We start from the raw sequence: 7,972 nt of genomic DNA on the forward strand, positions 1-7,972 counted from the left end.
ACATCCTGGGGCAGGCGCTGGCAAGACCCCACCCTCCATCTTAATTATCTAGCCCCTCTCTGCAGCCATCTGCACCTCAACCATGACCTCTCTGTGACTCTTGGTTGGCAAGATGGAGCACTTTCTCTCCTGGAATATTTCACATTGGGGATGGACCAATATATACTAAGCCACCATTATTTCTCTTAATGCACCATAATAGTACAGTAGTCCCTCTTAGCCCCCAGGGATACGTTCCAAGACCCCCAGAGGATGCCTGTAACCATGGATAGTACCAAACTCTGAATATGCTGCTTTTTCCTATACATACCTACAATAAAGTTTAACTTATAAATTAGGCACAGTAAGAGATTAACAACAATCCTATATAATAAAAGGCTAATATGCAAATTGTCCCCATGGGCGGGAGTTTGACAGACTGGGAGTGAGACATGTGCTGACCACCAGTGGGCAGCACAGAACATGGCGGGTGTCAGCAACACGGCGCTGGCAGTGGGTGGCAGTGGAGGTGCTGCCGGCCCCAATGGGCCCCGACGAGAGTGGGACTGTGGTGGGATGGTGGAGCAGGTGAGTGGGCAGCAACAGGCCAAGGCAGGTGCGAGTGGGGGCCCCGATTGCCCCGCTGGTCACCCCACAGATAGGCCCTAATTGCTGGCCAGGCCTAGGGACCCTACCCGTGCACAAATTTCATGCACTGGGCCTCTAGTAACTAATAATAAAATAGAACAATTATAACTATATACTATAAGTTATGTTAATGTGATCTTTCTCACTCTCAGAATATCTTACTGTAGTGTGCTCACTCTTCTTATGATAATGCGAGATGATAAAATGCCTATTTAGTTGAAAACTTTCACCTTTTCACATAATGAAAGCACTTTCTGGCTTCTCTTTGGCATATCCTAATTGCCAGCCTCCCTGTTCTTGTGCTTTGGGGCCTTTATGAAGTAAAATGAGGATGACTTGAACACAGGCACTGTGAGACGGCTGCTAAGTGACTGCTGTGGGTAATGTATACAACGTGGACAAGCTGGTTACGGTGATTCACGACGTACCAGGGATGAAGCAGGATGGCACGAGATGTCATAACACTGCTCAAAATAGTGCACAATTTAAAATGTAAGAATTATTTATTTCTGGCCCAGCCGGTGTGGCTCAGTGGTTGAACATCAACCTATGAACCAGGAGGTCACAGTTTGGGCACATGCCTGGGTTGTGGGCTTGATCCAGTGTGGGGCGTGCAGGAGGCAGCCGATCAATGATTCTCTCTCATCATTGATGTTTCTATCTCTCTCTCCCTCTCACTTCCTCTTTGAAATTAATAAAAATATTTTTTAAAAGAATTATTTATTTCTGGAATTTTCCATTGAATATTTTCAGACCGAGGTTGACTGTGGGTAATGGGAAATGCAGAAAGTGAGACCATGGATAAGGAAGGGACTACCGTATGTTAAATAATAAGTGAAAGGTAATTATTTTTTGCTTGGCACAGCCCCACATGTGACAACATTTTGGCAAGGCACATTAAAAAAACACAAAACCCTTTCTTTTATTCTTGTTTAATTACTCATCAAACATTATCGGTACCTGAGAATTCCTCAAACTAATAGCATGTCACCTTAGTTAACATTTAATACAACAAAATCCCAGGGCAACAAAAGTATTAAAACAACCCAAGGGATCGGTATAAAAGATTTGCCTATATTACTGAGCATATTTCTGAAGTTACAGTTGAACTAGAGTTTGAGTTAATCCTATTGCTTGCTCTATATCATTTTAAAAAATCCTGGACAACCAGCTTGCTCCAGGGAGTGGTTCTGGCCTGACTGTACAAACACTGAACTCATGCGCTGAGCCCGGCGGTGGGCTGCAGGCTGCGGTTCTAGAGATGAGTCAGTTCTTCTCTGGCCCCGAGACAGTCAGGTGGGGGAACCAGGCACATATACAATGAAATAAGTGCCTAATACAGGGTTCTATGGAAAAGGAACTCGACAGGGAAGTACCCAACCACACAGTGGGGGCAGGGGTAGGGCGGAGAGAGAGGCAGGGGGTCGGGATTCTTCCCAGAAGAGGTGATTCATCATCTGGTTGAGAGGGAAGCCAAGTCAGCAAGGTAGACTGCAACTCATCAAACCAGAAGCTGGAGACAGACAGCCGGGCTGGGTTTCTGGTTCTCGTTAGTGCTTTACACAGTCCCCGACACACAAGAGCCCGGAAGAATTGCTCTCTGTGTATCCATTCTCAATGGCCAAGGAAAATGCCATTCTGGTGATGCTATTTAGGATCAATCTTTATCCTCCTCCCTCCATTGTACAGAAATCTACTAAACATCCTAAGGTTGGATTTATGGTCCTTCTCAAAAATAGATCCAAGTTCATTCTGTGGGCACTTTCCAAACTCCAAAACCAGTAAGCCCTGGAGCGGGCCTGGGGCCTGTGCACTCTATTTCAACAGCGACTCAGGACACAATGTTCTGGTGCCACGCAAACACAGTTCAGGCTCCTTCCAAACTTTCTAGTTGCTTACAGCTTAGAGGAGGAAATGAGGAGCAACAAGTGTGTGTGTGTGTGTGTGTGGTGTGTGTGGTGTGTGAACAGCAGACTATATCTGTGTGTCCAAATCCAATAAGTGCTGTGTGTCCAAATCCAATAAGTGCAAGTCCTATGGAGCCCCTGAGGGACGTGGCTCAAGGCAGCGCTTATAAAGGCTTGGCTCGGTGATTAAAGTCCAACACAATATGCAACTTCAAAAACATGTTAGTTTAGATACAAAGTTCATCCAAGACCCCATAAATAAGACCTTGGCCTTGTTTCATAGAGTTTTGTGACAGTCGTGGCCTCTTTTTAATGTTGGCTCCTATAACTTCCACTGGGGACCGGAGTTGATCACTCCAAGCCAGTAAATTAATAAATATAGCAGCAGAAAGGAAGACTGCAGGGTCATGAGGCCCGGGCTTCCATGCCTCTTCTTTCTTTATAACTGTTTCCAGATGTGGGGGGTTGGCACAGTGTCAGCTCGGTGACAATAACGAATGAAAGTCCTTCCTCCCCAGCTAACAGCAGGCAGCTACCGGTCCCAGCAGAACTGCCTGTTTGTGTTTTCGTTTCCGAGGACTCACTTGGCTGGAAGCACGGCCCTTGTCAAGTGTTTACCTGGCAGAGGCCATGGAATTGATTACAGCCAAACGCAAGCATCTCAGTGCAGGTGTCTCCTGAGAGAGGCTGGGGAGAAGTGCAGACTTCTACAGTAGCCTAGAGAAGAGAGAAAGATGGAGCTGGATTTGGGGTCTAACATCCCATCACCAAGGCAATGGTACACATATGGTCATTAGTTTGGGAACCTGTCCTCACAGGAGAGGTGAGAAATGGGTAGTTCCTGACTTCAGGGTGCTTACAATCTGAGCTGAGTGCACAGCGTGAAACCAAACCAGAGCAGGACTGGGGCCAGATGAGCTTTGCCAGGGAAGCCATTCTGAAAACACTTACATGAAAGGACTCATGAAGGACAGAGGTGTTCTCAGAATGGCAGGCCCTGGCATGGCGCAAGTGCCAGGCCCCTGTGGGGAATTGCACTCCGCAGCTCAGACCTTGGTCACTGTGCCGGTCAATCTGTAGTGGCCCAAGGCCTCCATTCTGCTTCAGTTCTCATGATTCCTGGGAAAGTCTCCCTCATCTGCAGATTTTTATTTGCTGGCCAGTGTGCTCATCACAACCACAGGGAAAATCAGCTCTGAATTGTTAGAACTGGAAATACATTAATTAGTTTGACCTAAGTGTCAGACTGATAGGGAGTGGTGGTTCCACTGACTACCTTGGAGTCAACCTAAGAATGAATGTCATTGCTTTCTAGAACACAAGCAGCACTTATGTGTGGATTTCCAGGAAAATCCTGCAACTGGAAATGCTCCAAAGGAGCCCAGAAAATATTTGCTTTCATGCCTCAAAAGATATATCTGATCTCAGTGAGTTTTGACTTGTCAGTGGCCAGAACTTGTTCCCCTGAGTCATTTGCAGGAATTAATTTTGCGAACATGCACAGAAAGCCCTGAAGGGTGTGAAGGAGAGCTTGTGGTTGGCCAGGGCCACTTTGGGGAAGCAAGAAAAGCTGAGTCTGTTTGCTGGCGACAAGGCCTGCCGTGTCAGGGATAGAGCGAGAGAGTAAAGGGACAGTCCTGTTCTCCCGTCCCTGCTGCTGATGCTGTGCCCTTCCCTGGTCTCGGATGGGAAAGGTGGGCTGAGACATTCATACCGCAGACCCATAGCTCCAGCCCAGGGCACTGGGTGTGCATACCCCTTGCAGGTGAAATGCTCCTACATAACCCTGCTTTTGGAACAATGCATGGAAATATATTTCAGAGCATGGCTTCCTAGGGCTTCATGTCTCAGGGGCCAACAGATGGGGTTCTGTAGCCCCTTTCCTGGCTAGACGGGTTCCATGCAGTGCTGCCCAGACCCAGGGACCTATGAGATGATCCCCAGAGGAGTTCTAGGAGCCTCCTTTTCTAGTAAGTTCAACACCCAGGGAGCACATACTAAAGTGTCAGCTGTGGCTGTGGAAGATTCTTTGTTTTCCAGAAGCACACCATCATCTGGAGACCACCCAATGACACGAACTTAAGTCAAGAGTGGGAAACCTTCACCTCGGTGGCCAAGCTTACGAAGTCTTTTCTGCTTTCAGGACCCAGTGCACTCTTTTTCATCTCCAGGCCCATGTGGGCTGGCTTCCACTTGGCCACTTGATTTTAGCTTAGACAGCGCTTTCTCCAGGAAGCCTTCCCTTCCCAACGCCCTTTCTCCAGGCTTGCACTGGCCTCTATTTTTCTACTGCTGGGGCATCGGTCTGGTTGTAACTGTCTGGTGACATCTAGACTGCACGTTGGGTAGGGCAGGGGTAATGCCTGCCTCATTTACTTCCCTATTCCCAGCATTCATTCATTCGTTGATGCATTAACTTACTGATGGAGTACCTGGTATGAGCCAGTCAGATGGTCAAAGAAGAGAACGTCATTGTGAGGCTTTATTACTGGTGTGTGTGTGTATGGGGGAGAAGGGGTGTTGCAGGAGGTGCACCGTAAGTCTTTGAAGGAGTTTGAAAAGGGAAGACAGTAGGAGGCAGGGATCCTCGCTGCATCATGCCATCACCCCTAGAAGACGTCTGGGCTTTCATGGGAATAAATCTGGGAATCATTAATAAGTGGGAAGGTTGCTCACATTCAAGGAGCTCCTACCACAGGCCAAGATGGCTTTCCAGATGCCAAGCACGTTGACAACGTCTGCCCTTCACCCCGAGCTGGCTGCAGGCCAGGACACTTCTTGGGCTCTCTCATTTGATCTTTGGACAACCCTGGGGGCAGAGATGGCTGTCCCTGTTTTTACACATGAGGGACTGAACCTCAGAAAGGGTGGGGTTGGGTGAAGACCGCATAGTCTCCAAGCTAAATTTTAAAGTTGATATTTAAAGATTTTCATCATATGTTTACATAACTGCCAAAGATGCCAGAGTACTGTATTTTGAATATGTACATTACATTATATTTTTCAAAAGATTAGAACAGTAGATTTAGTTCATGCAATTTACAGAAGATGTCTATGTATCAACTCTACCCCTTACCAGCCATTTGACCTATGGCAGCTACTTAACTGCTTATATGTCAATGTGGTCTCTAAATTAGAAACGATAATAGTAGCTACTTATATGGCTGCTGGGAAGATTACATGAGCTAATTCACATAAAGTGTTTAGAATAGGGACTAGTCCGTACTGCCATATATGTGTTTGCTGCTGTTATTATTATTATGTGATCTAATTGTGAAGCCAGTCCTCACTGTCAACATTAGCTAAAGCAAACATACTTTTGGTCAGAAAAGTAAGATTTTCTTTTTTAATTCAAATAAATATATTACTCCCTGCCCCCCTGACAACCTTCTCTCTCATGAATTTTAATTCTAGTGGAGACAGGTAAGGCCCTGTGCCCCATAAACCAAGTAGAACACCTTCACTGCTTCTTGCTTGGGCCTCAGGAGCCTGCCTTTTCCAGCTCCTGTCCGTTGTTAGGAATCCCGGGATTCCGTGTCCTGGCACTGTGCCCCGGGGTAAGCCAGATGAGAGGGAAATCTTGCGTTTGCAAAGCTGAGCAGGAGCTGGGAAGGGGAGGTGGGTCAGGCAAGCCAGCATCAAGGAGGAGCCTCTCAGGCAGACGTGCTGCAGAGGAGCACACGTGTGAAAGCTGAGAAGATGGATTCTGGTGAAAATGATGCATGTCCACACCCCTTGCAAAGTCTTTCTGTAGCCCGAGGGGTGTGTGTACTTAGTTTATAGCTCCCATTTGTCAGTGACCACTAGTGTATGAGGCAGCCCTCTCTCAGCTGGGGCGTAGCATCCCAAAGCACATCAGATGAAAGAGGTCAAAGGTTTGCTGGATTTTTCCTCCTTAGAAAGGTCAGATTGCAGGCAGGTGCTCCGCTGACATGCCATGGCCAAGTCCTATAGGCCCTTGTTATTCAAAGAATGGTCCATGGACCAGAATGCCTGGCAAGGCCGCTAGATCAGGCCCCACCCACTGAGTCAGAATCTGCTACAAACCGGGGGTTCTGGACCTTGGCAGCACCTTGGAATCTCTGATCAAGGGCAGCTTTTCACAAATCCTGATGCTCAGGCCACATGTCAGACCAATGAAACCAGAACCCTGGTCCTGTGGTTGCCCAAGCAACAGTTTTAAGGTCCCAGTGATTCCCGTGTATGGCCAATGCTGAGACCGTGGATGCAGATGCAGGCCCTCCGCCCCCACTCCCATGGCATGCTCCTCTCTTCACCTGGGCTACTAGGGTGGACACAGCCCTTTCCCACCCTAAGCCAGACCCCACAACTTGGTCCTGACTCCTCTTCCCAGCCTTTTCTCCAAATGCTCCCCCATCCACATGTCCTGGCACACAAGAGCTGCACACATACACACACACACACACACACACACACACACACACACACGGCCCTGCTTCTTGTCCAGGCAGAAGGCTGGCCCAGGAAATGCCAGAGCCTGAAAAACTGCAGGGCTGAAGACCATCTCCGCTACTCCTGGGAGTTATCTGGCACACCAATTTGTCTTATTAAATTAAAGCTATTTTAAATTACTCCTCTAAGGGGAGTGGGCAAAACCCACATTAGGCAATTTTCTTTGGTTTCCACAGCATAAAATTTGCCTGGAAATAACCAGCTTTCTATCATGTGTAGCAAAATTAACACAGAACTTCAAATGAGGGCCCCTCCCTTCTAAATAATAGTCTTACTCTTTGGTGGCACAAGATAAGTCTGTGACCGCAGCCAGCAGACCCCTGACCGCCACACTTCAAAGGAAACCTTCTCCAATCGCGCTTCCCAGCTCACTCTGGCAGCCGAGCCTGACCTCAGTTCAAACCCACCATAAAGGCTCTTTTAATGCAGAGGCATGCACTAGGGTTTGGGCCTGGGCTCCTCTGCTTTCCCTTCATGCTATGGAAATCATTTACTGATTTGCTTGTATTAAATTCAGGCATATTTAATGTCTAGCCACAGGAGAGAGGGAGGGGGACTCCCCTCACCATCACTGCCACCCATGGGCCTTCCTCCCCAGGGATCCGGACTCCCAGCTGTGGTCCTTTAGTGCGGGTGGCCTTCCTCACCTTCACCTCCTGCCCTTGCTGGGCGTCCCCATTTTTAAAAGAATATATTTTTTTATTGCTTTCAGAGAGAAAGGGAGAGGGAGAGAGAGATAGAAACAATGATAAGAGAGAATCACTGATGGGCCGCCTCTTGCACATCCCACACTGGGGGTCGAGCCGGAAACCTGGGCATGTGCCCTGACTGTTAGGATTGGGATGGGCTGCAGAAGCTGCTGGGAGGTGTCCCGAGGAGATCGTTAAGGCCATACGGCCACCTATGGCACCTGGCGGAGGAGGAGCACTGCAGAGCGGGGAGGGGTGAGAAGGACTTGGGAGGCT

Source organism: Myotis lucifugus, unplaced genomic scaffold, assembly GCF_000147115.1.
Source record: "Myotis lucifugus unplaced genomic scaffold, Myoluc2.0 scaffold_28, whole genome shotgun sequence".
Lineage (NCBI taxonomy): Eukaryota > Metazoa > Chordata > Mammalia > Chiroptera > Vespertilionidae > Myotis > Myotis lucifugus.